The sequence below is a fragment of the Podarcis erhardii genome, assembly GCF_964252035.2.
Source record: "Podarcis erhardii genome assembly, chromosome: 6".
Lineage (NCBI taxonomy): Eukaryota > Metazoa > Chordata > Lepidosauria > Squamata > Lacertidae > Podarcis > Podarcis erhardii.
In genome coordinates this window covers 22,911,462-22,930,859 of record NC_138510.1, presented here as the reverse complement: position 1 = coordinate 22,930,859, position 19,398 = coordinate 22,911,462, and positions in this window count along the sequence as shown.

The window sequence follows — 19,398 nt, the reverse complement described above, 5'->3', positions numbered from 1 at the left end:
TGGCGAAAGGACACCCACATGCCCTCTTCCCCTGGGCCGGCTGAGAGGGAGGGGAGGCAGCTGCCACCACTGCCCACCAAGGAGGAAGGATGGAAGAGGAAAGCAGTAAAGCACTGCCAGAGCCACGTCCGTTGACCTGATTGTCTTTGTGTTTCTCTGCTTTGTCTCTGCTCCCAGGTTGGGGCTTGAAATATACTCAGAGTCCTGCAGTGATTTCATGCTCTTTATTGCAGCTTGTAAAACACTGACTGAATTCCACCCCCCAAAAAACCTCAGGCTTTTATATACATTATTTACACAATGAGTCCCGTCTGATTGGCTGATTCTGCTTCCCTCCTGGAGCCTGACTGGTCTTCTCTTGCAGGCCAATCAGTTGTTGCATTCTACGATCCTACCAGCCTAATAGGCTGATTAAGTTCCTCCTGGAGCCTGATTGGTCTTCTCCTGCAGGCCAATCAGTTGTTGCATTCTACGATCCTACCTGCCTATTTTTCTAGGATCCAAGCTTAGTACATAGCAGGGCTAGTTTGCAAGGAGAGACTCCCTTGATTGGACGCTGGTCTGCGAAGGGACTGACCGCTGCCCAGTCCACCAGGGGGCACAACACTTGCCTCGCCCTGGGTGCCAGCAACCCACGCTATGTCCTAGCCCCATTCTCCTTTCCCTCAATAATTGCTCGATGGCTGCAGGTTACCCTCCTCTCCAGTTTACAAGCTGCCATTGCTTGCACCTTTGTTGCTTATTTGAACACTTGTTGCCTCTTCACAAGGTTGCCTCTATGTGTCAGCTCAGTGGAGAGGGGAGGGGCTGCATCTGCTGACCCCAACATCATATTGCACCCCATCACCCCCCTCCCCCAGCATTGGTGAATTCAGTGTGCGCTACATAAAAAGGGGAATCCAGATTGCATGGGGTTCTGAGTCACATGAAATCCTATGAGCATGTAACAGGACATCCTCTTTGCAGATGTCATGCAGAGTAAGTTGGGGGCATAAAGTCAATAGCTTTGCTCCCCACCCCATTTAGGTGGTAGTGACTTGTGGAAAAGGCTATGATGGAGCACAGAATAATGTGTCTCTTAATTTCATTGAAAAGCATTGCAACTTGGGCGCTGCAATGGCTCTGCACAAGCTACCACTTCCTTCTATAGTCATTTTCTTATAAATATGCAGAGTGAATGAGCTCTTACCTGCCTCATTTGTCTTCCATTTCAATCCAATATTATGCTTTGAAAGAAATCCCATTGGTTTTAGTAGGAGTGATCCTGCTAAAACCAATGATCCCTGTATAATGGATTCAAACTAGCATGTTTGCTCTCTGGAAGATTCAGGTCACCTCATAAAACCATTGTGGGGGCTTCCTAGGGCCATTTTTCATTTGCTACTTAGATATTGACAAAATCCAGGTTTTGGTGGGTGTGAAAGCTTAAACTGGAGGAAAGGGGGTGAAAAACAAAACTGCCCATGCTGAAACTGCCTTTTAAAGAAAATCTATAGTGTGGCCATGTTTGCTGTGCGGTGCAAAGTTCTAGTTCCTGCAAATGTTGCTGTAGGAAAGGTAGAGGTGCAGAAAAGAGCAATGAAAATTGTCAAAGGATGGAGAATCTCCCCTATGAGAAACGGCTAAAAAATGGGGCTTTATACTTTAGGGGAAGAAAAGTAACTTACACAGGGAAATGATACAGGGGTATAAAATTGTACATGGTGTGACAAAAGAGGATAGGGAGATGTTTTGTGTGCACGTGCGGTCATATGAGAATTTGGGAATTATCTAATTGAATGATAGGAAATTCAGAACAGACAAATGTACTTCTTCACACAGTGCATAGCTAAAGTGTAGAATTCACTTAGTAGTGGCCACCAGTTTAGACAGCTTAAAAAGGAGAGTAGACAAAATCTATCAAATTTGCACTTTCCGGAACAATATGAGAACCAAACCACAGCTATCCTTTGAAATTTGAACTTAGCTGAATTGTGTGATGCAGTTCTCCAACCAACCAACATTTAGAAAAATGCATATATTTCAGGAGAGTGCATAAAAATCACTTGATTAGTAAAAAAAATAACATGCTAAAGTGCTTTATAGTACATTAGTCAAGGCTGCATACAGAAAATGTGTGTGTTCTGTTGAATTTTAAAATCACAATATAATTTGAGATGTATAACAATGGGTATAATAATGCACTTAGTATGCAAAAATTTTATTTATTTATTTAAAATCATTTACCAGCAGCTTAATTTTTTAATCTCTTAAGTGTTTGTACAATATAAAAACTAAACAATATCATTAAAACAAAAATGCAATGCAAAACCAATAAAACAGCAGCATAAAATCTTATAAAACCAAAACAGAGGATTGAATCACATAAACGGCCTCAGCCCAGTATTCCTGAAGAAGTGTCCCCACCCCCATTGTTCAGTTCGGACACTGAGGTCCAGCTCTGAGGGCCTTCTGGCGGTTTCCCTCACTGCGAGAAGCAAAGCTACAGGGAACCAGGCAGAGGGCCTTCTCAGTAGTGGCGCCTGCCATCCCTTCAGATGTCAAGGAAATCAACAACTATCTGACTTTTAGAAGTCAGATGTTTTATCGTGTTTTTAATATTCCATTGGGAACCACTCAGAGTGGCTGGGGAAACCCAGCCAGATGGGCAGGGTATAAATATATTATTATTATTATTATTATTATTATTATTATTATTATTAAGAAGGGCCCAGTCTTCTGGTCAGGGAAAGCCTGGGTGAAAAAGATGTCTTTTAGTAGAACTGGGCCCAGAGTGTGGTGGGGAGCATGGGGACTCTCTTCCTGACAATATTATGGGTTAAGATGGGAATTAGGAAAAAAGAAATCCATGTGGATAAACTCAGCATCAAGAATTTCTGAAAATTCCATCCCTATTCCAAGCTTCCCCCACAATCATTGAGGCGGCAGACTTTAAAAAGAGAAAATCATGGTGTACACATTGCTACGCAGTTCGCCTTGCTTTCACTTTCCTCTCCTTCCTCTGTTGTTCCTGTATGGATTTCTTGACTTGGAAGCACCTTGGGAAAGGGACCTATTCTCTTGTGCTCTGTAAAGTACCATGCATTCCACTGAGGATATATTATACAGTAATAACAGCAATAATGGCTTTTGCATCATGATTGGTCTTAAGGCCAAACCTGATGTAAACTGTGTTTTTGCATTTAATGTGGAGATTTTAAAAAAGAAGAAATAGAATCAGCTGGGGGGAGAGCTTGGAGCATGTGAGTTTGTGTGTGAATGGAGTAGGAAATTAACCCCTTCTTCCCCTGCAGTAGTCCTAAGGAAACTCCTTCATCTGAAGCTGATACTTGCTTTGAGGCAGGAGGACACCTGCTATAGTTCCAGGCAATATCATCCCCTCCCAGCTGATACTATTTGCATTTTGCAAAACCTGCTATGGGCCATGTTGCCAGACCTTCCAAGTGTCCCTATTTTCCAGGGACAGTCCCGGATTTACAGAAACTGCCTTGGTTTCTGATTTGATCTCGGAATGTCCTGCTTTTCCTTAGGCTGTTCCTATTGTCATTGGACAAATGTTGGAGGGTGTGGAGTTATGTGACCCCTGAGCTAGGGAGAAAGTAACTATACAACTTTTAGAAGACATCTGAAGGCAGCCCTGTATAGGGAAGTTTTTTTTAATGCTTAATGTTTTATTATGTTTTGATATATGTTGGAAGCCACCCAGAGTGACTGGGGCAGTCCAGTCAGATGCATGGGGTATAAATGTTGTCGTTGTTGTTGAATAGAAGATCCCTATTTTCATCCAAGAAATGTTGGAGGGTATTTGTCTCCTCCTGACTCTCCACGTCTCCTCATGCAGTTACTCCTGTACCACACTCTCAGTTCAATAAGGAGTGTGTATGATCTACTTGTTGCATCTTAATCCCATTGTTCTGCCAAGGAAGGAGTGGTGTACATGCTCCTTTCCTACCCCCATTTGATCTTCACAATAACACTGTGAGCTAGGTTAGGCTGAAATAATGGCAGCTGGCCCAAGGTTAACAGTGGGTGAGGGGCGCCCACAGGGCAGGCTGCATGGGAAACACAGGTCTGTTCTCCGACAAGCTGCTGCTGTCTTCCAGTATCTGATGCCTGAGGCAGCCAGCTCACTCTACCTAATGGTAGGGCTGGGCCAGAAACATAGAGAGAAACCCAAGAGTTTCTGTCTGGAGTTAGCTCAAACTGGGGTGCATCCTTAAGAGTGGCCAAGTTGCTCTCTCAGGATCCACTTTGCAGGAGTGTCTATTTTGGCTCTGCTTATCCTCTGCTTAAATACTTACACATAAAACAAACATTTCAAAGACCACATGAGTCTTTCTCTCTCTCTCTCTCCAGTGTTCTCGCTTCCAAAGGAAACGATATTCCGTCACACTGCCCTGAGAACACCTCACCACGTGGGGAAGGACCGTGTAACAATACAGAGAAGCCTTGCCCCATATTGTATAACTCGCAGAGTTGAGGGAAAGCAAGTCTGAAACCAGTGAAGAATCCCATATTATAAACCTTATGCCAACAGCCACCCTGCTGAGCTCAGGAAGCAGAAGGAAGCGGCTGTAATTTTCTGGAAATACCAAGGAAGAAAGGAGGCCAAAACCACAAATGTGAAAACAGCCAATGGCCCATACTTAAGATTTTATCAAGGCTGTTCACTGACTAAGTGTCCCCCAGAGGGATTTGCTCCCGCCTCATTAGATTTCATAGCTGCTCCGGGGAAGGCAGCCTGGGAACCAGACAGCATCTCCACCACAAAACTGCCATGGTTGCTGATATCAGTTCCTTTGTGCCCTACGCTAGGTGTCATTTAATGAGGTGCCAAAGACCAGTATGGGCCAGGCTGATTCCATGTGCAGTTGCAAATCAATGAGCTTGTAGGGGGGCTCGATCATCCATTGGAAAAAGCAGTGGAGAAGAGAAGGTGGGAGGTGGTACAACAGCCATCTTCGAATGTCTGAAGAGTTGTTGCTGACCAAGGTTGTGGGTTTCCTTTGAATCTTATTGCTCACCCTGGTGATGTACTTTCTGAATGTCTTCGCAGTTTCGCTTTTCTCCTTTAGAAAGTACACAACACAGTCCCTCGAGAAGTCACCCAGAAAAAATAGTATGTCCTTATTTTTTCCCTAGAGAGGGAACATAAAGTGGAGCACACACATCGCTGCAGATTACATCTAGCACCCTGGTGATTCTGTTTTCGGTGCATGGAGGCAAAGAAGACTCCACACTTTTCTCAGTGATGCAACTTGCACACTTGGTTGTGTCATATCTGACATACAATTTCATTAGATGCATAATGAAATCACAATGTCAGTCTCTACATTTTCCATGGTGTGAAACAGTTGGACTCTCTTTCTGTAGCCAGTTGTGTAAGACAAGAGTTGACATAAGGACGAGAATCACATTCCTTTGCATCTGGAACTGGCAGTTGTCCTCCTGTGTTACTATAGAAATGAGGAAACCAGTGCAAGCAATTCAGATTCTGTGCAGTTGGCTGGCAAGCCTGTGCCCTTGGATGACGATGCCAGTTGCATCTCAAATAAGATTTTCAGCATACCCTCCGATATTTGCCAGATGGAAACGGATACACTTGCTTTACGTTAAAGGAGGAGAGTATTTATTGAATGTAAGCAAGCAGTATGAAAAACAGCTTTGTGATTGCCACGTCCCTCCAAACCATTTGGGAAACCTTGACTTCAGAATTTACATTTCCCTCCCACTTAGAAAATGCAAATATTGTTCCCAAGGAAACTAAACAACATCTAGAGTTTCAAGTAAGCTTTATGAACTAGTAAGATTATTAGTTCTGGCATCGTAAACAAATAAAGGAAGATGATATTGTAATTATACTTAACGTATGTGACAGAGGCAATGCAAGCATCAACCTTGTGAGATGGGCTGGCTGCCAAGCAATCTCCTTTCTTTCCATCTGTTTCTGCAGCCATCGTGGCTTGTGAGATGCAGGGAGTCCCACAACCTATGGTCTATTAGCTTGGGAAGAAGTCACTGCCAGCTGACTTCCAGCTTGATACCCTTATTCTGTCTCTTGTAAAGCCACCTCAAGACCCTTTGCTGCCTGGTATGAAGGACAACAAAGTGTTTCCTCACCCCCAACCCCATCCATGTACAGACACTGATTGGGGCAGTCCTATTTGGAATTCTCTTCCTCCCTTGTGGCAGCAATATGCAGAGAAAACAAGGTAGAGTCCCTTTTAATGAGCTTATTCATTCATGCTAGCGAGATACAAAAGGATGCAACAAGCCCTGACAATGGCGTTGCTCCAACTGAGCATCTCCTCCTTCTTCCTAGCAACAACATTTCCATTTACAGTGGCCGCTTGTGGCCAAGTGCCTCTGCGTCCTTTGTTCCTGCACCCTTAGTGAACACTGAGTTCTAGGAGAAGGGGGGGGTCAGAAATACTCTCCAGTGACAATGTGTCAGCTGGCTGCTCAGCCTCTCCTCCCCTGTCCCTAACACTTCCCAACTCCTTTGTTCTTCTGCCACTGAGCTGTGATCTTCCTCAAACCCCTACTGACTCTGGAAGAGTCAGGAGAAAGGGGCGTGCAATCTCCACCATTCCTCCTCAATCTCGTCCCCTTCAGTCCAGTCCAGTCTCTGACAAGTGATGGGACAGCATCATCCATCGAACCCCAATGCAGCAAGCTAGCTTAGGGGACACAAGGCACACTTCTTCCCATAGTACAGCCCTCGAGTTGTTTTTGGACTACAACTCCCATGATCCCTAGCTAGCAGGACCAGTGGTCAGGGATGATGGGAATTGTAGTCTCAAAACATCTGGAGGGCCGAGTCTGAGGAAGCCTGCCATAGTGCATAGTAATAGTAGTAGCAGCAGTAATTATTATTATTATTATTATTATTATTATTATTATTATTATACCCCACCCGTCTAGGTTTCCCCAGCCACTCTGGGCAGCTTGCAGAATATATAAAACATATTAAAGCATTAAACATTTAAAACTTCTCAATACAGGGCTGCCTTCAGATGTCTTCTAAAAGTTGTTTAGTGCTTTATCTCCTTGACATCTGAAGGAAGGGTGTCCCACAGAGAGGATGCCACTACCAAGAAGGCCCTCTGCCTGGTTCCCTGCAACCTCACTGCTCGCTGGGAGGGAACCGCCAGAAGGCCCTCAGAGCTGGACCTCAGTGTCTGGGCAGAATAATGGGGGTGGAGACGCTCTTCCAGGTATATTGGGTTGAGACCATTTAGGGCTTTAAAGGTCAGCACCAACACTTTGAATTGTGCTTGGAAACACACTGGGAGCCAATGAAGATCCTTTAGAATGGGTGTTATACAGTGGACACTTGGGTTGCGAACGTGATCCGTGCAGGAGGCACGTTCGCAACCTGCAGCATTCGCAACCCGCAGCGCTGCATCTGCGCACGCACAGGTTGCGATTTGGCACTCCTGTGCATGCGCGAGTGCCGAAACCCAAAAGTAACCTGTTCCGGTACTTCTGGGTTCGGCGCAGTGCGCAACCCAAAAACGCACAACCCAAAGCATCTGTAACCTGAGGTATGACTGTAGTTAAAACAGCCTTCAAGGAGGATTGGAAAATATTTGTTGACTATTAAAAAAGTTATTGTGAACATGTTAGTACACTAGCAGGCTTGGAGTAAGTTCAGCCATTAAAAGTTACTTTGAGAATAAAGTTAAGAAAAGAAGGTATAGATAAATTATAATATGCAGTGGCAAAAGATAATCATGAGAAAACCATGGAAAGGTGGGAGGGAAGTCAACTGTTTAAGTGACGGTATATAGGATAATGTTTGATTAACCACTTTATTTATGAAAAATATACAAATAAAATCTTTTTTAAAAGGAAAAAGATTTCATCTCAGAGTGCTTCTTGCTATGCAAGTTTTCTACATGGGGATATGTTTATCCATAGGAGCATTCAAAAATGTGATCCCCTCCTGTAGACTCACTTTAGTATATTGCATTCTGTTTCACCTCAAAACTTTACTGTAACATTCTAATGCATATGTAAATCTGTATTGTTGTTGTTGTTGTTTAGTCGTTTAGTCATGTCCGACTCTTCGTGACCCCATGGACCAGAGCACACCAGGCACTCCTGTCTTCCACTGCCTCCCGCAGTTTGGTCAAACTCATGCTGGTAGCTTCGAGAACACTGTCCAACCATCTCGTCCTCTGTCATTCCCTTCTCCTTGTGCCCTCCATCTTTCCCAACATCAGGGTCTTTTCTAGGGAGTCTTCTCTTCTCATGAGGTGGCCAAAGTATTGGAGCCTCAGCTTCATGATCTGTCCTTCCAGTGAGCACTCAGGGCTGATTTCCTTCAGAATGGATCGGTTGGATCTTCTTGCAGTCCATGGGACTCTCAAGAGTCTCCTCCAGCACCATAATTCAAAAGCATCAATTTTTTGGTGATCAGCCTTCTTTATGGTCCAGCTCTTACTTCCATACATCTCTACTGGGAAAACCATAGCTTTAACTATACGGACCTTTGTTGGCAAGGTGAATACACTGCTTTTTAGGATGATGTCTAGGTTTGTCATTGCTTTTCTTCCAAGAAGCATGTTTCTTTTAATTTCGTGGCTGCTATCACCATTCCGTATTATTATCATCCCTGAATTTGGGGGTGGTGTGGACTGACAGGTTGTCCCAAGACCATTTGATTATTGAGGCAAAGGACCCCATTTATTTTTTCTAGCCAATGAAAAGAAATCTATTTGGATAATGCTAAGTGTCAGCCGGCTCTGTGGAGCATCCTGATCTCCACTTTGCTCAAAGGCCCCCCGCCCCCCAAATTTGGAAACTGGTTTTGGGCTCTTATTCAGACTCAGCATTCAAATAGATCTTTAGGAATAACTGGAGAGCAAATATTTGGGCAACAGATGGGTCAAAATGCAGCCTGCCTTTCATGGGGCTTATTGCACAGCTCCTGCCATAAGGTCTGTGTGCATCGTGAATATTCCTTGCTGCCTGCAGTGAGGGCAGGCAAGATACATACAGAAGACGGATGGATTTACAACTGGATTCCCTGTAACTCTCTGTTCCCAGACAGCCAGGAAGAAGCAAGGAATTAAAGCGAGGAGGTTCAATTCAATATTGCCATCAGGAAAGCCAACAGTAAATAATAAGTCAGCCAAAGACAAGAAAGAATTCATAATCCAAGCCCACAGGGATAATTATTTTAATATCAGCGTATCCACCTCCTCATTCATTGTGAGACGTGCTTTCTAAAGGCTATCTCAAATCCTGTGCAGTAATTGTCTGTCCTTCTTTGCTATACCATGCCGTCACTGGAAGTCTGGACAAGAGCGAATTCCTGAACCTTGCCATCAATTAAACCTCATCATTTGATAAGCTCTGTCTGATATCATAAAGCATCAAGCAGCACAGTTGGGTTTATTATTATTATTCCTGCAAAATGTTAAAGCACGCTATTCTCATTCTGTGACTGTTTAGTCTTTTTGCATGATTGTAAAAACCAAGAGTCTGATCGCTGTGATCCCACGAGGCTTGTGTGAAGGAGCTGAATTGTTAAACACGCTCTGATCAGAGTGCAGTTCTGTCTGCCTTTGTTCCCCTTGGCAAACTTTGCTTTGAGAAAGAGCTCAGCTCCTCTCCTAAATTATTTATAGTTGTGTAGTGAATGTTGTGAGTTGGTACAGGCAGACCTCCTGTGCACCTCCTCCCCACACAGTGATGGATATTTTTTCCAGGCACCCTGTTTATATAGAGCTTTTAAACATAGCAGTGAGTCTATAATCGTAATTCATGTCTGCACTGGAAGTTATCCTTAATTCCCAGCTCAGGTGGCACCGATCTGAGCTATTCACAGAGCTAATCTGTTTGCTTATCTGCCTTCTCCACAGCCTGCCCCTACAAAAAAATATTTCCTTTGTGTATCAATTGCACTAGGTTAATCCAAGGAATTTAAAAAAATGCTTTTGAATTATGGTGCTGGAGGAGACTCTTGAGAGTCCCATGGACTGCAAGAAGATCAAACCTATCCATTCTTAAGGAAATCAGCCCTGAGTGCTCACTGGAAGGACAGATCGTGAAGCTGAGGCTCCAATACTTTGGCCACCTCATGAGAAGAAAAGACTCCCTGGAAAAGACCCTGATGTTGGGAAAGATGGAGGGCACAAGGAGAAGGGGACGACAGAGAACGAGATGTTTGGACAGTGTTCTCAAAGCTACCAGCATGAGTTTGACTAAACTGCGGGAGGCAGTGGAAGACAGGAGTGCCTGGCTTGCTCTGGTCCATGGGGTCACGAAGAGTCGGACACGACTAAATAACAGCAATCCAAGGAAATGGGTAGCACTCAATGAAAGTGCTGTGGCAAAGTGCCTTTGGAGCAATAGGGGTAGGTGATTTTAGTGAGACAGGCTAGGTCACGTTGGTGTAAAATGCTCTCTATGGACAACCTTGGCTAATAAATGAAGCACAGTGTTTTGAGAAAGTCCTGTGTACATGTCCCATTAGAAAGACCATATGTGGGCAAACAGTAAAATGGGATTTACTGGTAGATCTTTGAGTCATTTGCAGTAGACCAGCAAGAATTCTGTTTAGCAACAGCTTAGCAACAGCAAAAAGACCTCCCCTCGCATTTTAAATTATGATGCTGAGATGAAGAAAGCTGAGAGGGGCAGACCTTGGTGTGCAACAAGTTCTGGTACTGCATCCAAATTTCTTGGCTGAGTTACGTACTCACAGGCACCCTTCTTCTTAATTCTAAGAGCGTTGTCCTCCTCACAATTTTTCACCTTGTTCTGACTGGTATATTTCAATGTTCTATTTAAAAAGATAAAAGTAGATCTCACGACCCTGAAGCCTTCCTGCCCCTGTAAAAGACTATTCAGGCTATTCTAGGGAACTAAAATTAAATAAAAAATTCTCCTCCCAAAGGAGCCCAGGGTGGCAAGCAGAAACCTAACAGCTAAATAAAACATTCTAAAAACAGTTACAAGTAAAAACCTCTAGAAGCAGATACACTTCAAAACATTATTCAAAACATTATTTCATGCAGCACCCTCAGGGTTGCCCGGAACAGCATTCTTCAGGTGCCAAGTGCCTAGATAAACAGGAATGTTTTCAAATTCCTCCTGAAAGATTAAAAATGATGGATGGAGACAGGCACACCTCACTAGGGAGGGCATTCCATAGCCAGGAAGCCACCACTGGAAAGGCCCTGCCATGGGTCAGCAGCACCAACCAGGAAGGCCTCACCTGCCGATCGTAGGGCCTGTGATGACTGATATTGCCTCTTTTAGGTACTTGGGTCCCATGCGATTTCGGGCTTTATATGCCAGTGCAGTGGTGGCCAAGCTTGGCTCTCCAGCTGTTTTGGGACTGCAACTCCCATCATCCCTAGCTAACAGGACCAGTGGTCAGGGATGATGGGAATTGTAGTCCCAAAACAGCTGGAGGGTCAAGTTTGGCCACCACAGTGCTAGTACTAACACCTTGAATTGGACCCAGTAGCTCACTGGCAGCCAGTGCGGTGCTTTCAGGACTAGTGTCACAGGGCCCCACTGGGCTGCCCTGCTTACCAACCAATCAGTTGCCTTCTGCACCAGCGGCCATCTTCAAGGGCCACCCCACATTGAGTGCATTGCAGTAGTCCAAGCTGGAGGTCACTAGAGCATGGACAACTGAGGTTAGGATATCCCAGTCCAGGAGCAACTAGAGCTGGCAAACCAGCCTAAAGCTAGGCAGAAGCATTATTAGCCATGGAAGCTACTTGAGACTCCAGTGTCAAGTTGGAATCTAGGAGTGCTCCTACACTTTGACCCTGATGCTTCAGGGAGACTGTTGGTCCTCCCAGAACAGGCATACACCTAATTCCCAGACACGGGAACCACCTGCCCACAACACTTCAGTCCTTCAGGGTTCAGCCTCAGTTTATTGGCCCTCATCCAATCCATCACTGCCTTCAGACACCTTCAAAGAATAAATCACGCCTGACCAAACTTTATTCTTGATAAACCCCATGTTGGTTAGTAGTAATCAATGCATTCTTTACTAGATTCTCATAAACTACTGCTTTACTCATCTGTTAGGTTGCAAAGGAAGCTCTCTGCATTAATTGAGTTGCAAGGTAGAACGGTGACTATGCTCATAGTGAAATGGAGGCTGAGGCTTGCCAATTGACATTGTAGAAGCAATATCTGAACCAGGAGCATTGCAGTTCATAGTTGGAGATGTAGGGAAGTGCCTTGTTCACAATAGGGATGGGCAAATCCATCCATTTCAGTTTCTTTCAGTTCCTCATTTTTCTGATCTTAAATTCAGTTATTCACATTTTCTCATTGGTTTTTGATTTTCTTTTTTAAAGTCCTCATGAATGAATTTATCCTAACATAAACATTTGCATTTTTGCCAAATATACACATTTTTACAAAGCGTATTTCCCTTAACATGTATACATTTTCTAGCAGAATGCATTCTTGTATGCAATTTTCACTAATATAAGAATTCCATGCAGTTTGCCTTGGTGTAAATATGGTCTGAAGCTCAACATCAAAAAAACGAAGATCATGGCCACTGGTCCCATCACCTCCTGGTAAACAGAAGGGGAAGAAACGGAGGCAGTGAGAGATTTTACTTTCTTGGGCTCCATGATCACTGCAGATGGTGACAGCAGCCAAGAAATTTAAAGACGCCTGCTTCTTGGGAGAAAAGCAATGACAAACCTAGACAGCATCTTAAAAAGCAGAGACATCACCTTGCCAACAAAGGTCCGTATAGTAAAAGCTATGGTTTTCCCAGTAGTGATGTATGGAAGTGAGAGCTGGACCATAAAGAAGGCTGATCGCGAAGAATTGATGCTTTTGAATTATGATGCTGGAGGAGACTCTTGAGAGTCCCATGGACTGCAAGAAGATCAAACCTCTCCATTCTTAAGGAAATCAGCCCTGAGTGCTCACTGGAAGGACAGATCGTGATGCTAAGGCTCCAGTACTTTGTGCACCTCATGAGAAGAGAAGACTCCCTGGAAAAGACCCTGATGTTGGGAAAGATGGAGGGCACAAGGAGAAGGTGACGACAGAGGACGAGATGGTTGGACAGTGTTCTCGAAGCTACAAACATGAGCCTGACCAAACTGCGGGAGGCAGTGGAAGACAGAAGTGCCTGGCGTGCTCTGGTCCATGGGGTCACAAAGAGTTGGACACGACTAAACGACTAAACAACAACAACAACAACAAATGATTTTTTGGTAGACATTGCCTGGCTGGAAAACCGCTTTGCAAAATTCATTGAGGTGTGAATGAGGTAGATTTGCCTTTAAATGCTAAATCAATCCCTAATACCAAGTGAGACTATTTGTCTATATAGCCCAGGATTTTCTACTTTGAGTATCAGTACCTCTCCTGCGTCTCAGGCAGAGTTCTATCCCACCACCAACTAACTGATCCTTTTAAGTGGAGAACTTGGGGATTGAATCTGGGATCTTATGCATGCAAAGCATTTGCTCTGCCACTGAGCTATGATTCATCCCCATAGCTCTTTAGCCATTAGAGTAGCTTATTCCATGGTCTTGAGACTCAGACAGTGCTTTAGCTCTTAACAGCTGCAGCCAACACAATGAATTTCATCAGAGGCATTTCAGGTGCAAAGGTATCCCTTCTTTCTAGCGGCTAGCAATGGACTAGTCTGGTTCCTGGCATTGTATGCCATCTAGTGGAAGCATTGCAAAAGAAGATTTTGTTGACGTGCAAAGCATGATTGCATTTCCTCTGCTCATACTTTGAAACGTATACAAGGGAGGGAGGAGAAAGGGTGGATGCAAAACAGGTAATAAATGTGTTTCATTATTTCCTGGATGAAGAATTTAATTTATTTTCACAAACATCTTTTCCAGCTACACTAAAATCATAGTAGTGCATGGTCTGGAGGAAATGAGTTTTCCTAGTTCGAAGGGATGCTATTCTGCACCTAAACTCAATTTAGTTTCTTTCCCTGCCTATGGCAGGCATAAAGCTGCAGTTCTTGAACCAACCTACATAGCATGGCCTTTCATGTAGAAATTCTTCTCCCCTAATCACAAATTAGCTGAATTTGGTTGTGGCTCTGCAGAGTGGAGGAGAATGTGCAACATGAGTTCGAGGCAACTCCTGGGTTGGAGGGCTAGATGTGGAATCAGGGAGTGTGCTGGCTGGCATTTCATTCTGGGCAATAGCCAATCCACAGCAATGCACACAAGGAGGACCCTGCTAGCCCCTTAACAAATCCCTCAGTACATGTGTGTGTGGCTACAGGCACACTGGGGAGGAATGTGGCCAACACATGTCTCTCTTTCTTACCCATTTTTGGCTGACATTTTAAACAGATTCCTCCCATCTTTGAGCTTTTGCCTCAGGAATATCAGATTCCCAATAATGAATGCATGGTTTTGCATCTCAAAAAGACACACAACACAACACATTCATATTGAGATTGCCATGTGGTAGTGGCTGCACGATTATCATGAACACCTATTGGCTGGCAGGTCATGAATGTTCGTGTCCATGTCCCTGTCTGTGTGGCACTTTGCAACCTTTCTCCTTCTCTTGCTCTTTCAGAAGCTTTTAACTTGGCATTTTTAAAGAAAGAACCATGCCTAATGTTATAGCTAACAGTTAAGAGCCAAGATCTGAACCAGAAGGTCTTTGAGGACAGTTTGAAGGGGAGGGGATGAAGAATTACCAGTATCTCCACCAGGATTTGTTGAAGAAAATCACAAATGTGCATAAATGTGCACAAAACTGATACAAAAGGGTAGCGAAAATCTTTCCTAATAATTGTTTTTGCAGTCATAGTGCCACATATCACGCCATTGTGCACATTAGCGGCTCAAACTGCAGCTAGGTCATTCTTTTTCTCAATTTGGATCAAAGCTGGTTTGAGAAAAGAAGTATTAAAATGCAGTATTTCATAAGAATAGGCAACAATAGATACAAGATAAACATTGTCACATGCCACAGGGAACCACTGCCTGCCAAGCCCCCTTACAAAATAAATGTTGCCAACCTGGCACCCCAAACAGCAGGTCCAGTTCCCATTTAAATTTCCCCAAGTGTTCTAGAGTGACACTACGTCATAGGCATTGTGGGAAATTAAAATGGCAGCTGGGTTCAGCTGCCCAGTGCTGTTTAGAGCATTGCTTGGAGGACTGTTTGAAGCCTACTAGAGTCTACCAAAGGAGGAGACGGCCTCTGGTTGGCCCAGGAGCCCTGCCCAATAGTGCATCAATCTTCCCACTTTAGCTTAGAACAAAAAAAAGTTCTTTATGACCTTTGTATACAACAGAGGTGAGGAAAGGTTGCCAGACTACTTAACTCCCATCAGTCCAGAGCTAGCATGGCCAGTGGTTAGGGATGATAGTAGTTGTAAAGGTAAAGGTAAAGGGACCCCTAACCGTTAGATCCAGTCGTGACCGACTCTGGGGTTCCGGCGCTCATCTTGCTTTATTGGCTGAGGGAACCGGCATACAGATTCTGGGTTATGTGGCCAGCATGACTAAGCCGCTTCTGGCGAACCAGAGCAGTGCACGGAAATGCTGTTTACCTTCCCGCCAGAGCGGTACCTATTTATTTACTTGCACTTTGACGTTTTTTCAAACTGCTAGGTTGGCAGGAGCAGGGACCGAGCAACGGGAGCTCACCCCGTTGCGGGGATTCGAACCACTGACCTTCTGATTGGCAAGTCCTAGGCTCTGTGGTTTAACCCACAGCGCCACCCGTGCCCCCAGGTAGTAGCTGTGGATGTTACTAAACATCTGGGAGGCCACTGGTTCTCCATCCCTGCTGTGGTGGCTCCTTTGGAGATGTACTTCCTTTGCCCTCCATCCTGAACATATCTGGTGGCCTCTCACTCATATACAATTTATATAAACCAGTCCAAGAAGGGTCCTCCTTCCTCAGCATCCTGAGCCAACTCAGTAAAGATGCAGCTGCAACCTGTGTGCGAGAGTGTGTCTTGTGTTATGTGTTTGTATGATTCAGCCGAGAAAAATAAACTTTTGGTCTAGTCTGGTTATGAAAGAAACGATGTCGCCTGGAAACTATGCAAGGCCAAGAGAACATCCTGTATCGGGAGGCGAACGGGAAGGGGAGGACGGCGGCTCAGATTGAATTCAAAATCAGTGGGAAATATAATTACTCCGGCTCCAGCCACGATCAGTCTGAGTAACTGAAGTGCCTGTAAAGAGGCTGAGAATGCAAAGCATGCGAAGTAATTTGTAAAAGGTGTTTGGCTTAAACGCAAAGACATGTTGTTGTTGCGTTTGCTGTGTAGGGCTGGATGGGCCCGGCTTCTAGTAGGTGGCAGCTTCTGAACCATAAAGCAGTGTTTCAAGAGTAGGAAAAGATGATGGGACTCAAGCTTGCCTGGACACAGCATTCTCTGATCTGGAAGCCGTTTCCTGTAATCCTTGATTGTGAAAACTCTCTGTTGTCATTCAGTGGGGGACGGAAACTCACATCCACATCACTTAAAACACAAACAATCCTGGGAACTGTAATTTATTAAGGTTGCTGGGAATTGTAGCTCTGTGGGGGTAAACTGCATTTCCCAGGATTCTTTGGGGGAAGCAATGTAGCTTAACTTGTGCTTTAATAGTATAGGGTGAATGTGGCCACACTGCACCTGATGGGGGCACTTTTGTCTATTCCCAGTGCCCCTACACAAATTAAGCCCTAGGGTAAAGAAATATTCAGCATAGCCCAACAAATGTCTATTTATAAGATGCTGCCCTTGGCATTGACATTGCCCAGTCAAGAAAACCCATAGGGTCTCTACCACTGTGCAAGGAGAGGTCACACAAACAGTTCTGTCCTTGATCCTACAGGAAGCAGGTGGGACAAAACACATCACTCAAAACAAGGGAAGCAGATGTGTCTGATTGGCACAATTTCTTCCACTTAGAACAGAAGAGCTCACATAGACATCTAGGTCTCCTGGTTAACATGCCTCTGCCCAAAAGCTCCTTGTCCTGTCACTGATTTTCAGTTCTGTTTCAAATCTAGTCCTCTGTTTTCAGATCAGTTTCCAGATGGGAATAATACAACATGAAATAACTAAGGCAGGACCCCGGGGAGGCTGGGGAATTTGAAGAATTTCTTAGTGGAATGCGGCAGCAGCTGAAGTTTCCATTGCCTGCGTCTCCAAATATGAGGAGAAAGAACTCAGCACCAAGCAGACATGGCTAATGTGGAAAGCAGAAGTCTGTCTCCTGCTCCCTGGACCTTCAGAGAGGAGGGTACCTATAGAATTCAAGTGGGGAGTCTTGGGGGGGGGAGCTGAACTCACCCAACAACTTCTCTCTCTCTCTCTCTCTTTGTGTGTGTGTGTGTGTGTGTGTGTGTGTGTTTTGTTATTTTTTAAACACACACCAAAGTTGTGAAGTGGCTGCAACGGCAGGAGATGATGGGGAGGAGGATGGGTGAAGGTTGCTTGGAAATTGCTGGGGCCAAATGACACATTGCAGCAGAGATGCTGTCTCTTTCATGCATCTCTGTCTCTTTCATGCCTTCACATACAACACCCAGAGAATATCCCATTCTGGACCAGGTCCACAGCATAGGGGCTGGAAGGAAAAAACTGCCACCCTGAGCTCCTTCAAGAGGAAAGCTGGGATAGAAATCACACGAATTATAGTAAATTGGGGAGAGCCTAAATCCACCTCTAGATCCCGCTCTGGAACACCTGGTTAGCATTATGCTGATTTCCTAAAAGGGATGCTGAGAGCTAGATCAGGGGAGGAACCATGCTGTATTGGACAGGGTTGCACGAGATGACCCTTAGAGTCCCTTCCAACTCTATAATTATGTGGTCCATGTGCATGGTGCTTGGGCCAGAATTTGAGTTACTTCAGGTTCAAACCCTGAGCACAGGGAGCTCTTGGAACAGACACGTCACTTTCAGGTGGCTCAGAATATGATCATTTCAGCATATGGGTGACAAATAAGGTTGCCAGATCAGGAGCCTCCCAGAACCTGAGATTCTGGGAAGCTCCTGAGATCTAGGGGTGGCCCAGTGATGTCACGGGGGAGACCCTCTTTCCCCTCAACCACCATGTCCTTTTGTGACATCACAGGAGGCCCACAGACAATGGCAACACCTGGAGAGGCATCAGCCTGGCCTCCCTGGGCCTGGCAACTGTGGAGCACTTGAGCCTTATTGGCCATGTTAGGGGTGGAGCCAGGGAACTTCTGCAAAAAGTGTGTTGTCCAACCTGAAAGTGTGCTTCCAGGCTGGACATTATTTAGCAAAGCAAAGTACAGCACATCTGGAAGAAGAAGGGGCAGCTATTGGTTTGAGGCCGAAGATGGACCCTAGTAACAGGCACTAGAATGTGATATCCAGGTGTTTATGACAAGGCTCTTTCATAGCCTGCTCTGCTAACTTTGATGGATGGATGGCAAGGATGTGGCTGGGTGTTCATTTGCCAATGAAGTGCATTCCTCTGTCCTCTCTCTCTCCCCTCTTCCCATTGGACCATAAAAACACATGCTGGGAAATAGCTGGAAGGAAAGGGAGGAAGCCCTCTGTTTTCCTTTCTAAATTTGGGCCAGCTGGAGCTGTTTGAAGCATTTAAAAATAGCCACGAAGGGAACCTGCCTAGTTCCTGTTTGCTTCTATCTTCCACCTTTTTTGGCCCTCTTTGCACTCCTTGCAGCTACAAGAAATAAACTTCGGCACATAAAGCAAATACTACCAGATCTGGATTGTCTTCTGAGCCACCTGAAAGGGGTGGGGCTGCTCCAATGGCTCGCTGTGCTCAGGGCTGAGTATGCTGCATGCCTGAGGAACTTTTGGAGCCAAAGTAACTCAAATTCTGGCCCAAGCACCATGCACATGGTTCCTGCCCCGATCTAGCTGCCAGGATCCCTTTTAGGAAATCAGCAGAATGCCAACCAGGTGTTCCAGAGAGGGATCCAGAGGTGAATTTAGTTCTTTCACCCCTGCCGTGTTTTCATCTCCCCACCAAAAAGCTGAGGGGTGCAATTTCAAGTTCTATAACATGCACGTTTAGGGTAGCACCATGCAGACTAGCAATAGGTTATAAAGCCCTCTAGGCATAGTGGTTCATAAAGACCACTATAAAGGTAAAGGTAAAGGGACCCCTGACCATTAGGTCAAGTCGTGGCCGACTGGGGTTGCGGCGCTCATCTCACTTTATTGGCCAAGGGAGCCAGCATACAGCTTCCGGGTCATGTGGCCAGCATGACTAAGCTGCTTCTGGCAAACCAGAGCAGCACATGGAAACGCTGTTTACCTTCCCGCTGGAGTGGTACCTATTTATCTACTTGCACTTTGACGTGCTTTCGAACTGCTAGGTTGGCAGGAGCAGGGACCGAGCAACGGGAGCTCACCCCGTCGCGGGGATTTGAACCGCTGACCTTCTGATCGGC